Source organism: Myiozetetes cayanensis, unplaced genomic scaffold, assembly GCF_022539395.1.
Source record: "Myiozetetes cayanensis isolate MyiCay16 unplaced genomic scaffold, myiCay2020 scf5-8, whole genome shotgun sequence".
NCBI classification, from domain to species: Eukaryota; Metazoa; Chordata; class Aves; order Passeriformes; family Tyrannidae; genus Myiozetetes; species Myiozetetes cayanensis.
In genome coordinates this window covers 69,979,209-70,004,063 of record NW_026087742.1, presented here as the reverse complement: position 1 = coordinate 70,004,063, position 24,855 = coordinate 69,979,209, and the positions used below count along the sequence as shown (strand labels likewise).

Below are 24,855 nucleotides of genomic sequence, written 5' to 3'. Positions count from 1 at the left end.
GAAATGCTAGTATTTGGGGAGAATAATATACAATGAGCAAAACATGCCAACTGTATAGTTTGACTGTAAACTGAAAGACCAATAAGGAGGAAGGAAAACAAACAAACAAACAAAAAGCCAGACATCAACAAAAAATAACCCACCACCAACAAAATAAAACCTATGAATAGCATTAGCTGACCAATATGGAAACTTCTCCAGATTATTTTTTGGTGTGTGAATACTTGTACAACCAGTTCACAGTAAACTTGGAGAAGAAAACCTGTTGAAAGGCCATATTAAATAAAGATCATATTTTTGTTTGTCTGTTTAAATGTGTATATGTGTATAAGAATTTAAACTTCAATGCTGAAACCGTAACACTACAAAATTTTTGGGCACATGGAGAAAACAACATACTCTCTCACCTGTAAGAAAAGCATCTGTTTCCCTGCTTACCTAATTTTTTTTCATATCCCATAAGACCTATTGGAGAGTCACAGCTGATTTGGCAGTTGCTGAATCAGTGCTGACTTCTGTGCCAAAAATATATGTAGTTTGACGCACTCCCAAAGTCCGGCAGGAAACAGACAGCTTGGCTTTGTCTATTATGATAAACGAAAAAAAAGAAAAACAGTGGCAAGTCCCTGAATCTGAAATCTAAGGTGGAGCAGATTTACTTAAATTCCCCTTATTTTGCATAGTAACCTCAGTGACATGTTTATATTAGAGAAGCAGTTGGACTGGCTAAAAACTGAGCTGGGAAGTAGAGAGGTAAGAAATATGTAGTGCTCAAACTGCGTTCAAACTTTTCCTTTGTATACCTTTTCCTAAAAATTATGGAATAAATACCCTGTGAGACTCCTGTAGCCTTACTGAAAACAAGTCAACTGTTGGGAGGAATGTGTTAAAAGCAGAAGACTGAAGATTATAAATTGCTCAAGTAATATTGCATCTGGAAATAAGCCTGTGCTGCCTGTGTTGACTAACATATCAACTATTACACATATTACCACATACAAAAATAGTAGAGCCTGGAATAATTTGGTTGGTTACTGGAAAAAATGTCTTGTTTTTATATAGAATCGTAAAATGGTCTGGGTTGGGAGGGACCTCAGAAGTCATCTATTTCCAATCCTTCCTGCCATATACACTTATACTTGACAACATGCATTGTATAAATCTATATAAACACATACACAGATATAAAGGTGCAGAGACACACACCATTATATAGACATAGAGCTTATGTTCCTTTTCTTAAAGAACTGGGGCTGGACAAAGGTGATGCAGGCTCTAATTTTTGTTTTCTGGTGAAATCCTCTTGTGGGAGAGGTGAGGAGTAGGAGGTTTCTCTCCTACTTGAAAAAAAACTAACTGGGAGTGTGCAGCTAAGGAACCTTTTTGGTCAAAAGAATGAAATATGAAAAGGAAATATAGAGTGTAGGGACCAAGCAGTTGCATGATCTATTGTTATTATCTTAAAAGGACCACATAACCTCTCGGAACCACCATAACTATTTGTAAATGTCTGTTCTCTTTGACCATTTCTGAATCTTCATCTATTTTTATGTTTAACAGTACACAGTTTGGTCAATTCTGTGGCAGAAACTATGTGGGATAATATTTGGGATGGTCAGATTTTCCATGTTACTCGACCCATTTAAGCATACAGATGTCTATCAGTTGCAAAAGGCTCATCAGAAGGTGCCTGGTGGAGTATCATTGGGATTATAAGAAATTAACTGAGTCAAATATTTTGTTGTGAGGGTAGTTAGGCATTCAATCAATCACTTTGTGTCAGTTTGGTCTGACATCTATACAGATGACTAGCCAGGGAGTTCCTCGAACATCCAAAGATTTAATGATGAAGAGTGATACCAGGTATGCCACAACTGTTAATTGTAGGAAAAATCTCAAGTGTCTTCTTTATATCATACTAATTATTTAAATTCCACAGGTTCTGTTGCACTTTGAGGTGTCCTAAGGTATCTCTCCTTGTTGTCAAGCTACTCTTCCAAAATGTCTCCTGTTGCTGCTCTTATACTTAGACAACTCATATGAGTCTCCAGGAGCTTCAATAGGAAATTAAATATGTAGTAAACATCAAGGTGACATGTAGATATCCATATTAGGTACTTCTTTATGAGCTGAAACTCTTCCTAGGACAATCCTTGCAAGAGCAGGAAACAGTTATACAAGGTTCGAGAATGAATAATAAGTGAATCAATGTTGATTTAGTCTATATATGTGCTGAATCCTTGAGACTGTGTATGCTATGGAAATAGAAATTGGTGTCATGTTGCATCCATTTATTTTTAATATACATTGGCCCATTTGAAAGTTTCTCCATTGTCTTGAAAAACAGTCAATGAACTCATACTTATAGGATCATGTTTCTGACATCCAGTAGGTTTCTTAGATATGCTAGTTCATTTATATATGAACAGATTCCTGTCTTTGCCAGGATTTCTTTTGCCAGCAGAAGTCATACTATCAAATCTTAAGACACTTGTTACTGTGGTGGAAGAAACTAGTGACAGTTTTTAAGTTCTTAGTGACAGATGCAACATTAGTAAACGTCCTAACACTATTTAGAAGGTAAAGGAATTGAGGTTATTTGAACCTGATTCTTTGATATCTACCATAAGATCAGATTGGATATGTTTATATCATGATCTAGGCTTCATGGTACTCCAGAAAGGTTTAAAGCAGGGGCTAACATTTTTCATACTTAATTAGAACAAAATTCTATAGAAGAGAAAATGGTGTTTCCTGCTACACACCTCATTGACATTTCTTTCTCAAAGATTAAACATGTTCAGATATATTTATTGTTGAAAACAAACTTTATCAGGTTTGGACAACTCTAGAAGGACACTGCAATGCTGACTGATTGTTGGTGTAGCTTTGCAATATATAAAAGGATGTAGAAGGTTTTAATGTTGTTTAAAGTGAACATGCTTCCGAAATGGCTTGGTAACTCTTTGTGTTAACATTTCTTCTTCTCAAGATCCCTTTAGTCTTACCTGTACCTTTGGAATGTCTAAGAGATAACTGAAAGGTCATCTATTGGTTGTTAACCCCTTGTTGTCATTGGTTGGTTGTGAGACCTCCTGGACCACTGGTTACATTGTAATCCTCCCAAGAAGTATTTAAGCAGTTACCCAGAACAATAACTCTCTCTCTGCCTGCTCTCCCTGCCTGCTGCTGCCGTGTCCTGTGGTGCCTGTGGGGGCCATGGGATGCCACGTGGTTGGAGGGAGGGAGGGGAGCACCTTCCCTCTCCGGAGCTAGAGGTAAAAGGAAAAGCCTCTAGCCTGGAGGTCCCCCTCCCTATCCACCTTCAACATTCGTCAACTCATGAATTGATCAAACATGCTATTTGAATTCTTACCTAAAGATCAGCAGTTCTAATAATTAACTACATGAAAGCAGTTTTAATTAGCCAACTTTAAAGGAAGATTTTAATGTATCTATATGTCTTGAATTAATTATTCATCAGCCTGCAATTCAAACTAAATTTGATTACTATAAGTCACTTTTATCCATCAGTTCTGAGGCTTTCTAAGACAGTATGAAATTTTACATGTGTCAATATAGGACAATATTACAATTAAAAAAATAATTATTTGTCAAATTTATTAATTATTTTAAATATGTATCACAGTACATTAAATTAAATATATATTATTAAGCTTTTTCTGTACAGAGATAATTGTAATATTTTATATGTGGTTTACAATAAAAATTTTAAAAGACAAAGCACTGTTCATGAAGAAAAAATAGAAAATTAAAACATACAAGAGGCCCTCACAATTTACTCTGTTCTTTTTAAAATGAAAGATATATACCTAAAGCCTAGTAATGAGTTTGCTTTAGCTTTTTAATTACATGAAGGAACAAGTCAGAGAAAAAAGAATTTTTTACATGATGAATGAAGAGGGGGTCTATGCACAGCAAATCAAAGGTCCATGTGTATCTAATAAAATCCTTAGTACAAAAATCAAAATCAATCAGACAGTAAAATGCTAGATATATAGAGGTTAGTATTCTGAGCATTTTTTGTTGTACACTGATTTTATCAAACAAATTGAGGTTGACTTTCCTGCTTCCAATGGCCTGTTGGAACTCCATTGCTGAACAGGTGAGACAGTTTAGATGTTTTATGTGTTTTAGCTAGTGGAAATGCAGAGACCAGTGAAAAACAAAATATTTATCTATGACATGAGGTCTGCTTATATAAATTGAGATAAAAAGTGACAGAACTTGGACCTATTCACTTCAATAGCTTCACTGTCTTGAATTTAACATCAACATGGTAGCTTGGGAAATAAAGCTAATTACCTAGCTGAATTATAAGATGGCTTTTCTTATGTTTATTCTGGGAGTTTTGGTGGATGACAAGTTGAATATGAGCCAACAGTGAGCCCTTGAGGCTAGGAGGGTCAGTGGTATCCTGGGGTACATCAGGAAACACGTTACCAGCAGGTCGAGGGAGGTGATCCTACTGCTCTACACAGTCCTAGAGAGGCCACATCTGGAGTACTGTGTTCAAAGACAAGGAGCTCCTGGAAAGCATTCAGCAGAGGGCAAAAAAGGTGACTATGGGTCAAGAGCATCTCTCTTATCAGGAGATACTGAGGAAGATGGTTCTTTTAGTCTAGAGAAAAGAAGACTGAGAAGGGATCTCACAAGTACATATAAATACCTCAAAGGCAAGTGTCACTCTTTTCAGTGGTGTCAGGACAAGGAGTAATGCCCACAAACTAAAACACAAGAGGTTCCATCTCAACATCTCTGTAAAATAATTTTCACTCAATGGTATAAATAATGTATGACATTAGATTTACTTTAAAGTTGTTCTGCATATTTCCATTCACCTGATGCTTGAAAGAAGTGATTTGTTTTGGGGAAATAGCTAGTACGATTAAAACAAAGTTACTATATATCGACATGTACAAAAATTTAATTCTTTATTCTACTGTATTTTGAAAGATGATGCAGATAAAAATGTGCATTCAAGCAAGACATGTACAGATCAACAACACCTAGATGATGAACTGCGAGTGAGTGTTATATTAGGGGGACAACAATATGCTTAGAATAAAAATTGATATATTTTAACCTGATCCTGGAACTTTTGATCGTACTGACTACAGTATTTGCTTATGAGAGCATTACAATACTTCGGTCTCATTATTTATTTCAATGAGAAAATCCTCTACATTCAGATTCTGTTATAGATTTTGGATGTATTCACATGAACTGTAAGCTTCAAAATGTCATTACCTACAATGGAATTGATTCTTTAGTCTTTCCTAGCTCATAAAGTATCTGTTTCTGGGGGAAAAACAGCTCAGTGAAGTTTCTATAGTTCCCTGAAAGAAGAGCAATCCCTCCCCACTCAAATCTGCAAAGAATCCTTAAGGAATATACCAATCTACTTAAACTAAAGTTTCAGTAATGTTCTAACTGGTTCAGTATATGACATTAGTGAGTCTTACAACGTTGTATTTCTTTATCTGAGATTAGTCAAATGATATAGTCTTTGAAATAGCTGACTTAAAGCAACAATTAAATTGTTCGTTGAGTACTGAGCTATTTAAGCTTGTCTCCCAGGTATATGTTTCCTGTAAAGAGGAAAAGTAGCAACAGTATGTGCTATTGTTCAGGGTTTTGCTTGTAATGACCGGCCAGCTCTAATCTCTTCTGCACTCTTAGCACCTACCAAATTATAAAGGGCAATTCTTTGCATCTGCAGAATTTTTTATTCATGAGAGGCTAATTTGTATTTTTCTTTTCTACAAGTCATAAAATTACAAGCAGTTGTAGGACTGTGTAAGACTTGTATGTCCAACTCTGTTTGGACTTGTTAAAAACATCGGAGTAGAAAAGAGCAGGAAAGAAAAAAGACAAAGACAAATTTTATAAAAGCTACTTCTAATAGAACAAACAAACAAAAGAGAGAAAGTCTTTCCTATTTCTTATACATTGATAAATACATTGTTGATTATTAAGAATTATAGAGAAATAATGTTTTCTTCTAATTAACTCTTTTGTCAAAGTTAAGACCACAGAATTTTAAGCTCTTTCCTATAATTTTAATTAAAAAATGAATAAATAGACAATAACAAAGCATTTTAATTTTAATCTTAAAACTTGTTATTCTATGAACAGTAGAACTAAAAATTAGCTTTGAATAAATTTCAGTTTTATACTTCCTTCAGTATTCAGCAGCTACCTTACTTTGTCTCATCTGCTTAAGAGACCCTTGTAAAACTTGGCAGAAATTGCACATGTACAGAAGTTATTCATGTGAGGAAGAGGAAGTGAGGTGTGGAAAACTAACAAGCACCCAGGCTAAGTTGTAGGTCATTCCTAATTCTCATTTAATTGAATAAATAAGCAAAACATAAAAAAATAAAGCCAAAACAAACACCCAAAAAATATCCCCCACAATCCTCAACTGCTTACAGTGACATATCTCTACCTTTTATTTTAGTGTCTCTTGAAAAGCTTCTAAGCTATCCTGCTGCACATTGAGAAGGAACTATGTTAAAGAGGTTAAGTCAGAATGAAAATATAAATGATGATTTTTCCCCCTAACTGGATTATTGATCCGTTATTTTTAATCCTACTCATTTAATCTTGTGAAGAAAATCTAGGAGTCTGTCTCCTAACAAACAGATGAAAGGGGAGACACCTATGGTTTTGTGGTTCTGTACCAATGCATGCTTTGAATTAGGTACATCTCTTGAGTTCTTCTCCAATTTTAAGAGGGTCTGAATTAATGTATAAATTAAAAGTTAACTGAGCTTACAGGTTGAGAGGATTAGCTGAGTGAACTGAGCTTCTACTCTGCATGCACTAGTTAATAATGGAGTCTGTTGGAACTGATGAGAAACTTCAGTAAGTACCTATGTGCTGAAATTTTCATCAATGTATCAATCACAACGATCACATCACATGAATTTTTTCAGATCTAGGGTGAAACAGATAAAGAAAAAGAAGGTTACCATTGAATTATCATCTGTTAGGGTACTCACTAGACAGTCTCCTCTGTTCGAGTCTCAGACTGATGATTTAGAAGTGAGGTTGAGCAAATATTTCCTTCATAACTAATAAAGAGAAATTTTCAATTTGAAAAGTGATTTATGTTAATATGAAAGAGATACCTAAAAACATTAGACTAATCATACTCTGGAAATGTGTTTCTCTTCATTAACCAAAGAGTTTAAGAGACATCATTTCTTTTTAGAAAATTATTTTAGGGGTATGAATTTATGTTTCTAATAAATTCTTCACTGTGATCTATCTTTTCTTCTGTCTAGTCCTTTTTATCTATTTTGAAGCCTGTCTAAGTCCTCACTCACTAAAGATTGGACTGCTAAGTGCAGTGGTAACCTGAGAGTCTTTGTGCAAGCTCAATGTTGAAGGAAAACCTGAGATTAAACCAGACAAAGAAGAAGTTTAAAGAAAAGGTACAGAGAAGATTGGATATTTAAACTGGCCAGCATTTTTTTTAAATATCACTGTGATTTTTATTTAGCTTTCATAAGTGTGTAAAAGTTTTTTTAATGTTGTGCTTAATTAATTCAGAAATGTTCTATCTAAGAAACAATTTTATATGTGCTCAAGAAAGCTCTGTCTATATTCTTAGTAATTGAAAGAAAAACTCACATTGTAACTGTTTAGCAGCAGTAATTTGTGTCCAAGGAATGATCTGGCATGAAGGAAAAGAAGGTCCAACTACAGAAGGGTAATATATATATTTATCTTCACTCCATAAAAGAGAATTAAGTTATTTTTTTAATTTAAGTATAGTTATTTTGAAAAAGTCAAAATTTGGCCAATATGTCATATCCTAACTAATAACCATGCATTATATTTCAATTACTAGAAAGATACTCTTCTTAAAAAGAAAATATCCTTTACTATGTACATCTTTCACAGGTGTATTACAAAAGTAGTCATGTTTGAAAGGAGATAAGGGCATGTTGGTAGATTATATTAATATATGAGTTAAAACTTTAAAATCACCTCTAATTATTTCATTTTCCTTGAATTAGTTAAAATTAGTATTTCTGAACCTAATTTTCATAGATGCACTCTGTTGTTTCATCAACATATATAACTGAAAGGTCAAAATAAATGGAATTCAGTCTAGGTTCTGTCACAGAGTTAATTTTTCCATTAAAAACAATGAGCTTTGAATTTAGTCTGTTACAAGTAAGTAGGTTCATTGCCTAGTAAATTTAGACACAAGATAGTTTAAAATGAGATTTTCTTATTAAAGTATGAGTTATTATAATGTCCTCTCATAGCATGTGCTTGATTCAAAAATAAGGAAAGAAACAATAGAGGAGAGAAAGAAAAGACTGTCTTTGGGGCTTAAAATTAATTTAATGTTTGTTTAATGAAATTAGAATTTTACCTTTCTAATAATCTCTCTCCCTTTTAAAAATTGCCTTAATGATTGGAATTAATATGGTATTAGATTAAATAAATAATTTCGAGGAATGAATTCAGTCTTTTCAGTTTAATAAGGTTTTTCATATACAATAGCTTTTAAGAGAGATGTGTTATTATCAGGAGCTGATATTAAGAAATACTAGGTGAGTCTATAGGTCATTTTTGTCCTTCATGGGGTTTTATAATGTGTTCTAACTTCTGTATAATGAAAAGAAATGGAAAAGAATAGTTCTCCTATTCAAAATAAATAGGTTAAAGTCTCAAATCGGATCTGCTTGATGAATTTCTAGTATAAAAGATATATTTACTTGATTACAAACTGAAATGACCATATGGTTCAACCACCAGCCAGGGAACAAAGTAATTGTCCCATGGATAACAATAATGTGAACACTCTCTTGAAATATTCAGCATAATTTCTAAGTCTGAAGTATTTCGTCATGTGGTAATTTCTCAGAGGATTTTCCCTGGTTTCTACCTTATCAGTGAACATAATTGTTTTATTCCTTTCTGTAACATTCCTTCCATCACATGCATTCTAACTAAAAAACAAGCATAATGCAAGAAAACGTTGTTTGTAGCTTCATACAGATTGTTACTTAGTCTTAGTGTTACTATATGTAGGCTTGTTCTTATGCTTCTATGCTTTTAATTTCACTTTTAATAGTACCTATAATATTGAATTATTTAAGAATTCACATTCAGTATAAATAAATAATCACTTCTCCTTTGTATTAAAAAAAATAGAATTCAAAGGAGAAAATAATAACTGATATTCTTTGATTAAATAAGAAAAAATAATCAACTATGAGCACTCCTGCCAATATGAGCAGCAAATGTATTTAATGGAGACTTTTACACCTTTTCCTTGAAAAAGAAGAACTTTGTAATTTTCTTTCTTGTTTATTGACATGTAGCTGTTTATTGCCTACAGAGAAAAGGATTGTTAGAAACTATATAAAACAATTTTTTTTTAATTTCCTCTATTCTTAGAACAAAAATATGGTTCCCTGTAATTACAATATATTTGTACTTAAATAGCTTGACATACTTTATATCTAGCTCTCAAATTTAATTCAATTAATATTTGAGGGTAAAAAGAGTGTAAACTAAAAAACCTTTGGGAGAGAAATAGAAAGAGACAATTGCTAATTGTCAAAATGTCAAGTAGATAAGAAGCTGTAAGGTCTTCTGAATGTAAGGTAAAACATGAAAACAATCTAAAGAGTTTAAAGCACAACTAAATATACATATACATATATATATAAATTAAAGAATGGGCTTCCATTTGGGAAAAAAAAGAACAATATAAAACTTCAATATTCATTTGGAAGAATTAAAAACTTGTAAAAAACCCCACAGTTCTGAAAGGTCTTTGTGTAATAGTAGGTAGCAAAATAAACATGAGTTTAATATGCCTTTGCAGCAGAAAAGAGACCTGCGGGTTTTGGAATACATATGCAATTGTACCAACAAAATAAATGTCTAAAACATTTACATGGAAGTTCCTTCATCGACCATTACAAATATTATTATATCTACTAGAAAAATAGAAGCATTATGAATAATTTGGACAAAGATAACAAAGATTAAACACTCATTAACATCATAATTTTAAGAGTTGCTCTTAAGGGCAATAAAAGAAGTCTTATGAACATAAGGTGGCCTAAAACCAATATTTGTTTGATGTTTGAAGAAAGAAATCATTGTTACTGTGTAGAGAGATTTTTTTCAGCTTAACTTTCTGTAGCAGAAGAAAACTTTGTATATCTAGTAGACATCTATTGAGTTATTGGTTAAAAAGACAAAGCAACAAAACAATTTGTCTCCATCTTTGTTTACTATTACTGTGTATATCAGAGCAAGGAGGTACTCCAAATTCCAATACTAATACTAGCTTTAAAGAGTAATAGCTACCAAAGTAGACTCTATATATTTAACATACGACCTTTACCTTCTTGTTTAAGACTGCAGTACTTGTAGGCTTAGCAGGATATTCGGAATAAAGGTTACAACAGACTTTGTGAAGTTTGAAGACCATGTAAAACTAGAGATGCAAGCAGGCCCAAACAGAAATATATTCATTCTCCACAGTCTTTACTTTCAGGGTCTTCCTAGGTGCTTTCTTTTCCGACTTTGTATAAAAGCTTATTTGCTGCCATTTTACTCAGCCAGTGTGCAGTTATTAAAAGTTACTCTCAGTTTGCAAGACAGAGCACTGTGACCATAACCTCTCCTTTCAAGGAAACCTTTTAATTCTCATTCAGTTCTCTTCTTTTAACTGAGGTTGGACCTACATCAAGAAGGAATAATATCTTCATGCCCTTAAACATAACCTCTTCATTTTTCCCTACTGCCTGTGGCATTCTATCCTTCTCCCAGGTGTACAACAAGGTCAAAATCATGGTCCCTCCTACGCTGTTACTCACAGATGGCCTCAACGCGGGAATCCTATGGCATTTCTGATCCACATTAGATATTCTTTCATGTTGTGTGACTGAACTACATATGAAATATTCCATGAAAAAGATAATGTCAGGACTTCATGTTCCCTCTGAAAATCTCAGAAGCTTAATGCCCTTCCTTTGCTGTAAGTTGTCTGAAATTTCACGTCATCTTTTACATGGCAATAAGATTTCACCGAAGGACTTATTCTGTCTTGGCAGTTTTTGTTTGTTTCCCATTCTCTGGAAAGGTTTGTATTTGAATTCGATAATAATTTAAATGAGAAATGTATAAGATATATTTTGTTTATCTTTATCTCTAAATCTAAATAAGCATGGTACTCTAGTTACATTTTCATATTAGTATGTTTTCATTCCCTGCATTTCAATTAGCTATCTTGTAGATTACTAAAACACTGGTTTCTTCTTTTTTGAAATACAGTTCATGAATATCAAATAGGGAGACTTAATCTGCAGTTGGATTTGGTATATTAAGAATTTAGATGGGTAGCTGACTACATTGATTTTTTTTTTTTATTGAAGATAAGAAAACTAGATGGTTCATCACAGATGAAATAATAGTTGAAGGAACTGCATGACCCTCAGTTATGCATCCAAGATTCTGCATTTTCAATGCACTCATTCATTCATCTTTTTCCATGTTTGTTATAAAATATTTTTAGGTTAAAATAAAAACTTTGAAAATAAAATAAAATCTTACTGAATAGCCTGTACAGACTAACATGTAACATTTTTGAGTGAAGTCACACTTCACTCAACTTTTCCCCTGTACTAGACTCTAACAGAGCCTGAGTCAACTGACATAATGAAGAGCCATTAGATTTAGACTACTTCAGATAAATATGTAGAAACATTATCAAGGGATGAAGTCCTCTGAAAGGAGATGCTGTTATGACTTCTTTCTTCCCAACCTTGAGAATTAATTACACATACAAACATATATTTATACATCTGTATCTGAATGTAGGTTAAGAAGTGATTGTCCAAAAGAGGATATTTTTGTCACTTAAAAAGTCATGAACAAAGCAGTCTTCAATATGTGGTAATCATAGGATAAAGTTTGGGGTAAAAGAGATGATCAGGTTGCTTCCATTTGTAAACATTAAATTTCAATGTTGTGTCCATTCTTTACGTTTTGAACAAACTGTGCCATTTTAAGATTAAGCTTTAAAAATACTTGTGAGGTTAGAATAGACTGACAAAAAAACCTAACCTCCCAAATATTTCTTCCATTTTACCTAGTGCTAAGTAAAAAAAAAAAAAAAAAAGAATAATATTTATAACTGAAAAATAAGAATATATTAAAACGTTCTTTGATTTTTGATAATTCTTTTTAAATAGTGAAATAATAACACTTAAAATCTAATGACTTCAAGTAAAAGGGATATGCTGTCCTCAGAGATTATCATCTATACAAGTCAGAAACACAGTAATGTTAACTTGAAGAAGATCCCAGAGATGTCTTGGCCATTATCTTTCTCAAAAAGGATTGTCATCAAGACCGAGCCAGCTCAACTAGATCTGAAGCACGTAAAAATCTGCAGACATGTGTTTTAATGCATCCCCTCTGGACAACCTTTTACAGTGATGAACATTCTGCCGAGTGAAAAAGTTTTTCCTGATCTGTTCCTCAAAACAACACTATCAAAGTATTCATTTATATTGAATCTTCAATTATTGTGCGATTTAAGTGTTTGTACATAGTAAATTTTTCTTACATATATATGCATAAGCCTAGAGCTAGAAGAGCTGATGAAGTTTTCGGTGAACACTTAGATTCATAAGTAGATCTGTCCAAAAGCAGTATTTATATGAACAAATTGTATGAACTCAAGTTGACTGTTTCTGTGCCTAAAATGTTACAGTACGATGTTTTGTACAGGAGACAGCTGTAAATTTTAGTGATTCTCCATCATGAATAAAACATTATTAATTTGTTGTCCCATTGTACAGAATAAATACACCCAGTATTCGTGGAAATAAGGTTACACTGACCATATTTGATAATAGTTTGGTGGAATTTATAGTTCCTCCAATGCAAATTTCACTGTGTCTTTCTGTGTTGGTTGTGCTGGTCTTGCTAAGAATCAATATCATCTTCTCCTTTGCTTATGAGTCTTAGGATGACCTACCCATACACTGCCTGCTTTCTGCCCTCCACTCTACCTCTTTTTTTTACCCCTGCAGGAAAAAAAGTAGGAATGTGATTGTAATATCTTCAGAGCTTTGGATTCTTTGGTTCTACAGACCAGATTTAGCACTAAGGCATTGTAAGTAACAGAACAGACTATTAGAAACTTTTAATGGTAAAATAAGTCCTTCATAATTAATAAAATAAATTTAAATTAATTTTCCTTTTTTAATATATAGATAAGGACTAATAAAATATGTTGCAGTTATAATCAGATTCAAACTGCCAACATTTAGCATGTAGCATGTAACATATATGATGGGTATGGAGAAATCTGACACTATGAAGGTAAAATATTAACATAGACATAGTATGACAATCAAATACATATTTCTGGTGCAAGTTTTAACAGCCTGAAAAAAATCTTCAAATTAATTAGTTCTAGCAGTTTACTGTGGTTCACTGAATTGTCATACACTGTAAAATTTTAACTGAATTCAAGAATATTCTTGAGTTGTTTGTCCTATGAACTTCTGAGATTATTTATTGTTTCCCTCTAGCAATATAGAATGGTTTTCTATGCTATTGACCTTTAAGACAGAAAACTAAGCCGATATAAGCTATATGAACTTTAAAGGAACTAATAGGAAAAGATCTTACTTCAGGTGTGAAAATACATACACTCTTCTTTCATCATTGTACTTTTAGCATTAGTACGAGAAGACTAATGTAGTCCTCTTCAGTGTAACAAGCCTTGAAGCATCTAGCAAGTTCTACTTTCAGAATTAATATAGAGTCTTGGGGCAGGCACAATTCCTCTTCCTTGACTCCAGACATTCAAATATTCAGCATTAGCTTCATTGTTAGCCACAACTGACATAATCTCTTTTTATAGGCAATAGATTTGTAATCTCCCAAGGAAATTAATGTTAAACTAATGATCAGAGTTTAAAGTTTTATCAGCTACCATACAGAATCTTTACTTCTCCTGTTGACTCTAAGGATAGCCTAGGATGACTAGCACAAAAGCAGATCTCAGAACCCATTTCTGCTATCCATACTTAAAGTCTAAATGAATTGAGGTGTTGTAGAGTGTCTGAGATATTCTTGGGACATATGAAAGAGAACGTAAAGAAAATTTATATTTTTTTCTGAATACTTTTGCCTTTCATCCTTTCATCACAATCTGTTAATCGAACCTGTTTCTGAGACTTAGAAAGAGTGTTGACAGTGTGCTAGACCTAAAGGTGAACTTGCAAAGATATTCTGTTATTTTTATAACATTGATCCATTTAGATCAATATAACCAAAGCCCATAGTGAAATAGTCAGGGCTATCAAAGTCAAACATCAGACACATCCATGCTATAATATGTTGAGGTATTACAGAATATTTGTTATGTGGTATTTCAATAACACTTAGTAAGTTGGAAAAAGAATTAGATTAAATTCAAAACTAGTAGTAAACCACAAATATTTCATTGCATTCAAGACTGTGTTCCTTTACACTATGTTTATACATGGCTTAAATAGTTTTATTCTGGTTTTATGGCAGTTAACCCATGTTGGAAGTGTTCAAAATGCTTCACTTGATTATTTTTTGTTTTGTGGGGTTTTTAATTTAATTTGTCAAAGCTGTTATCCCTTCATAGATAATAAAAAATATTTCTTCAAATTGTTATGATTGTTATGATTTCTCTTCTTAATCAGCTGTTGGGATACACAGCTTAGCAAAGGGCATAATTAAGTGTCTGTATTTGATAAATAAAAACAGATTCTATATCAGCCACCCAGCATGGCTGTAAGCATGAGCCTGTATAACATTTTATATTATTAAAATCCTTTACTTCGGTATTCATAGTTACTCATACCCTGGGACATTTCCCAGCAGAATGCATTAATGCATTATGTTACTCTCAGGACAATGGATTGCTTCTGACTTGCTTTTGATGTGTGAAGTATTTTCTTGGATGGGAGAAAGATTGCTCATTGTGAAGTATAATTAATTTAGCAAAGTGAACATTTCATCCTCAGTGTCTCCATGTCCCTATACTTTACTATACTAACGGTCAGTTTTACATGTTCCTGTTTGTATTCAGTTACCATGACTTGTATAAGAGACAATTATATAAAAAAAAATTCATAAATAAGTAAATTATTTTCTTAGATTTCATCAACATTTTATCTAGTACTATAATTAAAACATATATGTTAGATTGTGTTGCTTTTTCAGTATGGATTGTGTTTAACATATACAGATGTAATTAATTAGACTACTTCCCTAATTTATCAACAGCTTATTCTAAAATCAAATTAATTTTCTTGCACTCCAGACTTCAATATTCAATTCTTCAATTCAAAATCAGTGTATGTCCATGTCTTTCATAAGGTCTACACTACAAAAGGGGAACTTTAACAATGCACTTGGATTTACTGCAAGTATATGATGGCATGCTTGATGGCTTTCTTGATAAGAAATTTTGCAGAAAATGGGAACACAGAAAAATTGCTGATGTGGATGTGTTAAATCACTTTGTATAGTAAAACATGGGCTATCGCATTAGCTATTTGGGAGAAGGTGAGAACTGGAATAAGAATTATGTCTTGCAAGTAGTTTATGAGATAGAGAGCATGCTTCAGACAGTTTACAGAATCAATCTCAGCACTGATTCTGTTTAATAATTTCTTTTTTTTTATTTATTTGAGGAAAAAAGAGTATGTGAAGGTAATTTGTATGTGACACAAAGCTGAAGAAAATCTACTGTACAAAGAGAATTGGACAACTTACCCGAAAGTGTGAATTTACCTTGAAGAACAGACTAATAAACATGAAGTAAAAATCGGTGTTACAAAATACAAGGAAGAGTATTTGGAGCTTAATAACAAAAATACCTGCAACAAAAGTAGGCCTTTTTATGAGAAGCGGCTGTTTTTACAGGAATACGCAAAACTACCAGAGGCACACTTGCATATTTCCATTTCAAGTCCAAAAATAAATTTTCTTAGTCATCATGCATTTGAGGAAAATAAAGACATGATAAATTATCAGAAAATAGGATATAAATGTCCACCAGGATTGCTAGGAGTTGCTGAATTCAGCAGCCCAATGGAGGCGAGGCTGCTGTAGCTCCATGTCACAGGTTTGGGGTTTTTTTTTTTTCCCGGGTTTTTTTTTTTCTTCCTCCTACTTTGTTCAGATCAATTTTCTAGAAACTATATCTTAGCTGTAACAGTACTACTGATCAATGTCGCTTTTTCATTTGGGGAGTGGGGTTGGATACTCTTTTAGTATCTCAACCTAAAAACTAATTTTAAGCATTCAGTTGGGGTTTTTTAGGTTTTCCTGGTAATGAAAGTTTCTTCTCATTTTGTGTTGTGTTTTATATTTCATCATATTTCAAATCCCAGATGCCTTTATAAAATTCTAGGGCTTTAAAAAAGGCCTGCACTTCATTATATTTCATCTTAATTGAGCATTAGTTTACCCATCTTCATAAATAAAGTATCCTACATTGCTTATAAAGCAGTATTTCCACATGAAAGATAGTTTTATTCATTGCACTGAATGTACCTTTCCCCAAAGAATAAGTAGTAAGAAAGATTCCTATGGTTCTTTTTTTTGCCTTTTCACTCTTGCATGTGTTTACTTTAATCATTTAGAAGCTAAGAAACTCAAGAATAATTCCCTTGGAAATAGAGATTAAATGACCGACAAAGCATTAAGGAAAGTACTAAATAAATTGCATTCAAGTGACAGACTGGAATTGGTTGCCTGCAGATTGCTCCTTAATATAATTTCAGCATAATCAATAAGCACGATAACATGTAAACAATTACAACATGTCAGCAGTTGTGGGACTGGATTTCAGCAAGATGGCTACAAATAGATGTAAAATTTTGTTTGTAATGTATGAAGCACTATAGCCAAGCTGTATCAAAGGTAATGGAGTTGTCTGAAACTGGTAACACAGGTTTTAGCCCTCATCCAATCAGACACATATGCTCAGTTTAGGTCTACACACATGAGAGCACAGGCACACTCTGTAAGTGTATAAGCCCAGATGCATTTATGTACAAGGCTTCAACTAAAACAGAAAACCAAAACCAACTATTGAACAAAGAAGTGATGACAACACAAAACACAGTGTGTAAATTGTCATGGGAGGGGACCTGCTAGTTACAATTTACATATACTGAAACAAATTTTTATTTTCCCAAAAACGAATTTGGTCCTTTTTTGAAATGTGGATATTCTAAAAATTAATACTGTGTAAAATAGAGAATGTACCACTTTGTTCAGTGGTGCTGATTTTCAGACAAGATTTAATGGACTATATATATCACACAAAAAAGGTGAAAAAAAGGTTAGTGGCACTTTTTATTTGTATTTCTTTAACTTAAGAAGATCCTTGTACCTTTTTGCAGGAGAGTTCAGTTTTGAGAATAATCTACTTTCACAAATTGCTTTTTACAGAGGTGCTGAAAGACTTAATTTTGAACAGTCAGCTCAGATACTGCGCCTCTGCCTCTTTTGGAAAACAGTTATTTTGAAAACATGGATCATGATATGTTATGACATAGCTTTATATTTCCTAATGAAAAGGCTCTACTCTGCCACTATTACTCTTGTCACAATCATACAATGAAAGGATAAAATTATTAAGGACTCTGTCTCACTTTAAGCTTTTAGTAGAGAAGTTCACTCCTCCTATATGGGCTTGGAAGGGATAATTTATACCAACTCCTCATGATAAGGAACCGCATCACAATCCACTAATGTGGCACTAAAACACTAAAAAAAATAAGCTACCATGTGTACAATTGCAAAAAGTATATGAAATTTAAGCCAAGGAGTTACCTTTGTTATAAAAAGAAAAGGATGGGGCCACAGAAATATCACTGGAAATATTCGCAGGCTAACATGCACTTTTTTCATGGGGAAATAAAATAGAAAATTAAATTTTGAAATGTAGTTTTTCCAGGGAAAGTTGCATTAATTTTACACGTCTTCTTTATTTATCTTGAATAATGACTAAACCATCTTTTCCAGGAAGAACATGAATACTGACACATCTATTTATTGTGGCTACTATGTCATAATGCTGATTTACTCAACAGAGAGAGGGGGAAAAAAGAGAAATGAGAAAGAAAAAATTTATTTCTTAGGGGGAAGAAAGAGAAAGGAAGAGGCAGTTTTCTATTATAAGAAAGACAGCAATTCTGAGTTTGGAATTTGTCTGAGTTTGATACAAAGAATTAGAGAAGCTTCTGAATTCTTCTTGTTTCTGATTTGTTTATTGACTAGTCTGTTTCCTATTGCAATCTGTAGGACTTATTTTAATTTTCTTATTTTAATTTTTCTCTATAAACTGACAATGTTGACTTCAATGACTACTGAAATTTTCACCAATGATCAAGTATCAATTTTTGACGCTATTCAATGATATATGGTTGGATAGAAATGAAAAAATTATGTAGAAAAGTAATACAAAAGCACAAATACACTTTATAAGAAATGTGTTTAATAGGAAACGGCTACTATTTAATTTTAGTTTTCATAAAATTTTGATGTCAGTCATAAGAGACTAATACTAAAGGTGTTCACTTTACTATTCAGGAAAACAAAAAAAAGAGTGGAGTTTAAATGCTCATTATAACTGTCCTTTATTAAAATTAGTTGTTTATCTTGAGGAAGAGAGCTGAAACCGACTTCACATCTTAGTTTATTATTCTAAACTGAGTTGAAGGGGGATTGGAAAATGGCTTTAATTTTATTTAGATCATTAATGTTTTTGCTGTACAATTATTTCCTTGACTTCTCCTGCTGTTATTAAAGGTCTACACCTTACAGACAAGGTCAGACAGAGTCATACGACTGGAGAGAAAAAAAGGGCACATGGAATTGTTTTTAATTTCTCCTTTCCTCCCATCTATCTGAATTCATCTGTCTTCAACTTTCAGACATTGCGGAACCAACATGTTAACATGCATGGCATATAAGACAATATGGGTTTAAAAAGAAGCTACCATGTAATATTTTTTTCTGTATTTTTAGAATACAGTTGTGAAATGACCTCAGCATTCCATTTTGCTCATATTTTATTATATAAAGAGAATCTTACTGTGTAAGAAAAGAACAAATTTTCATAATTTCCTGCTTTGTGTGTAGCCCTCTTTATCTGTACCTATATCTACTTTCTTGACACTGAACTCATACATCAATGAAAGGAGTAAAGAAGTTTCATACAGTTTGAATTCTTGCCTGATGTGAATTCCTGTCAGACACAAATTCTTGTCAGATAGGTGGGAGGTGAAATCAAAACACAGATTCATCAATCTGTATGCTTAGTGTCAACATCTGAATACACAGAATATATGAGCTATTGAGAAACAACACCATGCTGTAAATACAGTACAATAATATTTTTTCGTTCTTGTATTTTTTATGAAACCTGGAGAATAACTTACCATGAATTCAATGCTGAAGGCATTCTGAAAAGCAAATATTCTTTCTTTTCTTTTTTTTTTCCCCACATCTACAATCACTCATGGTTCTTTTATAAAGTTAAGAATGAAAGAGGGTCTCTATACACATAGTATAATAAAGAGTATGATGCTCTGTTACAACTGGAACCAACAGAGTGATAATGGAAATAGCTACTGAATCAACATAACAAAAGACAATACATGCATAATTCAGCTTATTTCAAGAGCAGCATGTTCTCTTAGAGGTTATTGATGTGATTTAAATTATTCTCTGTACTTAAAATGTCAAAAAGGAAAAGGAAGCAAGCATTTCATGGAAGTGTTAAAGAGGAAAGAAGGAAAGTTTACATTCAAAATGTACATTTAGCCTGAAGTGCTAGTAAAACTTCTACTCTTCACCCTCAAAATCACACTATTGACTAGATCAAAATCAGTGCATCCCTCTCAAAAACCACTCAGTTATCATTGTAATATAATAAAAACACTAAAAAAATGACATAATTTTTCCAACTGTTACCTATACGCAATTTTTTTAATTGCTAGAAAAGTATTAAGATTTCATATTTCAAATAGATAAAAATGAGTATTTAAGATAAAAATAATCTTTATTCTATTTCTCCAGTGTGACTGTAGTTCTGATATTCTTTCTGTGACTTGGTTTATTCATCACAGTATGGCAGTCTAATTTCAGAACTGGTAGCTATAATTCTTGTTCAGAAAAGCACTTCATGATCATGGTTTAATCAGCACATTATCTGATCAAATAAGAAGTCAGCTCCAGATTAAAGTTTCTAAATGAAGATGTACTCCTGTGAAAGAGGCATTTATGCACCTATTACACTCAGTGGAAAATTAGGCAACAGCTTCAAGGAAACCTATGGGCACCTGCACACAGACCACCCTAATTTGCCTTCTCAGTTGCCAAAATGTACATACCCGAAGTTATTTCTTCCTGCATGCTCCAGCTTCCAGTAGCTGGGTCAAAACAGTGCAGATTTCCATTCAGTAATATCCTCAGTACCCTAGGAAAGACATGGAAATCGGTGGCCACATCTGGTTAACTGGTAGCTCTCTTGACAACACTGAACACATTGAACAGGAGTGAAATTTTAGATAATTATATAATTGTGTTGTACTGAAATGGCAGAGATCTACATGAGGCTGTACGTGGGATATAAAAGAGATATGTGCTGTTCTAAAGTGGTGGCTGGACAAAAGCTGGGATAACCTGGGGAATTTCAAGCAATGTTAGCTACATTTAGGTAACAGAACTGCATCCTAGTTCTCTCTTAGATATAGTGGCAGCTTCTACACCTAAACTCTTCAGATAGCTATAAAGAGGCATCTAGTTTTATCTAAGAAGACTGAAAGATAACTGCTGAAAGCTATTACAAAGGGCCTATGGAGGACCTGTGCCTTCCTGGAGCAGCAGCTCAAAGCAAGGCAGATTATCATAAACATGCAAGATTCAGTGCTAGTGATTGGATTTGCAAAAAATTTGGCCCTGCCTCACACACTGACACTAAAATTCATATATCCTAAATTTCAAATTAGTTACAATCATCTGAGACATTCTTAGATATTCTAAGGCATAAGGATCATTATCAGAGGACTAGCAGACACTACAGGGGACTTATAGAGACTCAAACCTCTCAAGAAGACTGTGTTATGTACACGCAGGCTAGCCCAGGTCATCCCAAAGAACACTAGGTTTCTAAGTGCAGGCAAAGGAATCAAGTCACCTGAACTATTATTATATCTGAATTATTACTATACACTCCTTCTAAGCACATGTGGCTATATAAAGGAAATTTATATATATATTTTATATATATAAATTAGGTGGATTATGCCTTTGTGAACCTTATTCTCTGTTTTCATTTAAAGGAAGCCAAATTTCATTAGCTTAGATATTTACATGTAAAAATGGGTGAGCTTGATCTTGTTTTCAGTCTGAATAAGACATCTTTTGCAGAAATAATTTCAGGATACAGATAATGATTTGTTTCCTCTCCTATGGATATTAGTCGAAGTAGAAACTCCATGTAAGCAAATTCTGTTGAGGCAAATTACCTGTAAGTAAAACACTTACACTAAGGAATAAGGTTAGTTAGCTGTGTTAGCTATGCTCTTGTTATGTTCTTGCAAGAAATGTGAATTATTTTTATCTGAGTGGTACGAAGACAATGTAAGACACTAGGGAAAAAGCAGGCCTTGAAGAGTTTAAGGAAAGAGCCTTAAAATCTTCTCAAAAGAGCAAGAGGAACAGAAATATTCGAGAGGAAAAAGGAGGAAAGGAATCATGCTGGCTGCTAATTTTGAGAGTGAAGGGGAAAGCTATAAAATAATAAATGCATAGAAATATAGGTGTCTCAGTGCTGAATGATAAGAAACAAGGGTTGGATACTACCATGTTTGAGTCAAAAATTTGTACAACTGTATCTGAGGAGGGCAACTCAGTAGCTAAATCCAGGTAAGAGGAGGCACTGAACACAGCAGTGTTCAGCAAAGGAACAAGTGTTGATGTACTGTATGGATGGTTTACAGTTTTTCTTCAGCTTTTCCTTTGTTATAAGGTCTTGACGTAAATTATTTGTAAAATAAACTTTTAAATCTCAAATGATCTACATCAATATACAATTTCACTTTTCACTTTATGTTGCTTTTTGTACACTCATTTCTGCTGGTGAATTGGGCTGGGCTGAACTTTTATATTCCTTAATATTATTTCTGTAAAAGTTCTTATATAAAATACTGACAAAGCAAAATTCTTATTTGATTCTAATTATTTCAATTGCATTTATACATTCTTTTTTTAGAAAATCTATTATGAATTGTTACAAAGTGACTCTTGAATTTCTTACTAAACTTAGGTTTTCATTTCAATAAATTACTTTTTTTTAAAAAAAATTCTTTTGAAAGGATCTTTTTTTTTTTCCTGAAACTCATATGATGTAATATAGCTGAATAATTTTTGAGAGGTCTTTCAGAATGTTATGAAACAAAAACATTTTTCATGTAGCACAAATTGACAGAAGTGGATGTTTTACTGTTCCTTCAAGAATTTACTATAGTGGGCAAATAACCGGGAATGGACAGAAAACATGGATGGTTTGAAACCACCAGGGATCCAGGACTGAGAGGATAAAAAGCCTAATTTTTTTTCAGAATTACTGGTTCTTTATTTTTGTTTTACTGTTCTGTTGCATTCACACAAAAAATGAAGCAACTGATGTGAGAATAAATAGGTACATATTCTGTATATAAACTAACCCACTTAAAAAACCTAAAGTGTATAGGAAGACAATGATAGTCCAAAAATGTATGCATATCATTCAAGGTCATCTTTCACTCATCTTTCCATTCTAAATCTATATACTGTTACCAAAATCATTCTACAGAAATTTTAGGCAAAATCTCATAGATGTTATTTTTAAGCTTTCAGTGTCCACCCCAGCAAGTCAACTCAATGTATGACTGAGGCTCTGAGCCTGAGGTGATGCACAGTGGATATAGTGCTACTGAAATGCAGAGTCATGTTATGGCATACAAGAGCTTGGAGAAGGTTGGAGCACCATTCTGTTATCTTGGACAGAGCATCAGATTTATAACCTGGAGACAATTTGGTTTGTAAAGGTCAAGACTGCATCTGTCTGAAGCCACATCCTAACACACAGCTTAGTAATACTTCCCAGGCACCAGTCAAAACCTATTTCTATCCAAGTAGGGATGTCTAAAACAGGGATGTCCTTCTTCAGGTATGATGATTGGGATTTACTTCAAATCTCATACCAGAAGCAAAATACACTGAAAATCTCTTATCTATATTAGTGTCAGAGTTCTTAGAAATCCTAACCATGCACAGCTGCAGGTTATAAAAATGTACCAGCTTCCAAAGGCTTTGCATACACCTAGACCATGGAATAAAGACAGGGAACTCTTCACATTTTCCTCAGAAACATGTTGGACACCATTTTCTATGACAGTAGAGACTACAGCAGAATCAGCCTAATAATATTAAACTTTTGTATAGGTTATTATTTATTTCTTCTTGGTATTATTATGGTTCAGGTTATTCACTAAATAGCCCAAAGGGGATTAGCAAATAAGAACTAGGTATATGATCATTTTTTCCTAGTTTCAAGTGACTGAAGAACTCTATCTCTTTGACAGCACAGTAAATTGAATACAGATATTTTAATAATAAGAGTCTGAAATGTAAGATATAGAGATACAAGAAAATACACAAAATTCTTCCTTTCATTCTCAATAAATATATATTCAGGGGGAAAAAACCCAACCCAAACCAAAAAGACCAAAGCAGTAAACCCCTCCTCCTCCGCATACTTGAAATATGTTTCTTTTACATTTCCGTGTATCATATTATCTGTATAAAGAAATAATGTAATAAATAACTGTTCTGATACATTGCTACTCACAGTAAGTAACTGAATAAAACCCCTAAGGGATCAACAATGTTGAACTGATTGCCTAGTTTTAGTCAGTTGGTGAGATGGAAGGAAAAAGTCTCAAAAAGATTGTTTGTTTTCAAGGATTTTCTTTCTTCTATTGATTCTGAGAAGGCATTTTTGTTCAGTGTGTCAGTTTGTTCTTTTAGAAGGGTTTCAGGAATTAATTGCTTAAAAGATCTTTCAATTTATTTTATACTACTATTATCTGGTGTGAATAAAAATCTATATATCTATGTTTATTGCAGCACAAGAGAAATGAAAGCTCTATTAGCCATTTTGAGTTTGTTTTCAAGCCATATAGTAACAGGACATTTTGCAGTCTACCGGGAGACAAACAATATGCTCATATTCCTGAAAAATGAACAGTGTGATCTTTAGGAACTCCTGGGTTACCATGGATACCAACATGTATTCTATCTAGTCACAAGATATACTTACATTTCTTGTGAATTAAAAGTCAGTTTTCAGAAATGTTAAACACAATAGAAACATAGAGTTTAACTTTTGGTTTGTTATATTTTTTGGATTTTTTTTCATAAAAGACATAGTAACACTAAAGGTAGGAAAAAAATTGCTACTCACCAGTAGTCCTTTACAACTTGGCATCTTCATCAGCTGAGCTGTCTTCCTTAGTTGCTGAGTGATAATGATTTCATTTTATGCAATTTTACTTTGAACTACTAAAGGTTACTATGGAAACCTTGACTCTTTTTCTCTCTTCACATTCTTTGAACAGGTAGTAAGTCTCACTGTGTGGGGGAATTGAACTGGCATATCCACTGAAACATTACTTGAAAATCAGCTCCAAATTGCTTTTGCCATTCATGAGTCAATGTGAAACCAAGATT

General features: G+C 33.2%; 1 long non-coding RNA gene across 1 annotated transcript; it reads right to left on the bottom strand.

Moving 5' to 3' along the window:
- Positions 1–509: 509 nt before the first annotated feature.
- LOC126649537 (uncharacterized) lies at positions 510–24,627 on the bottom strand. The gene is made up of 3 exons (XR_007631067.1): positions 24,590–24,627; positions 20,472–20,557; positions 510–584 (listed from the first exon to the last, which is right to left on the bottom strand). It is a non-coding gene; the product is annotated as an uncharacterized LOC126649537 (long non-coding RNA).
- Positions 24,628–24,855: the final 228 nt, after the last annotated feature.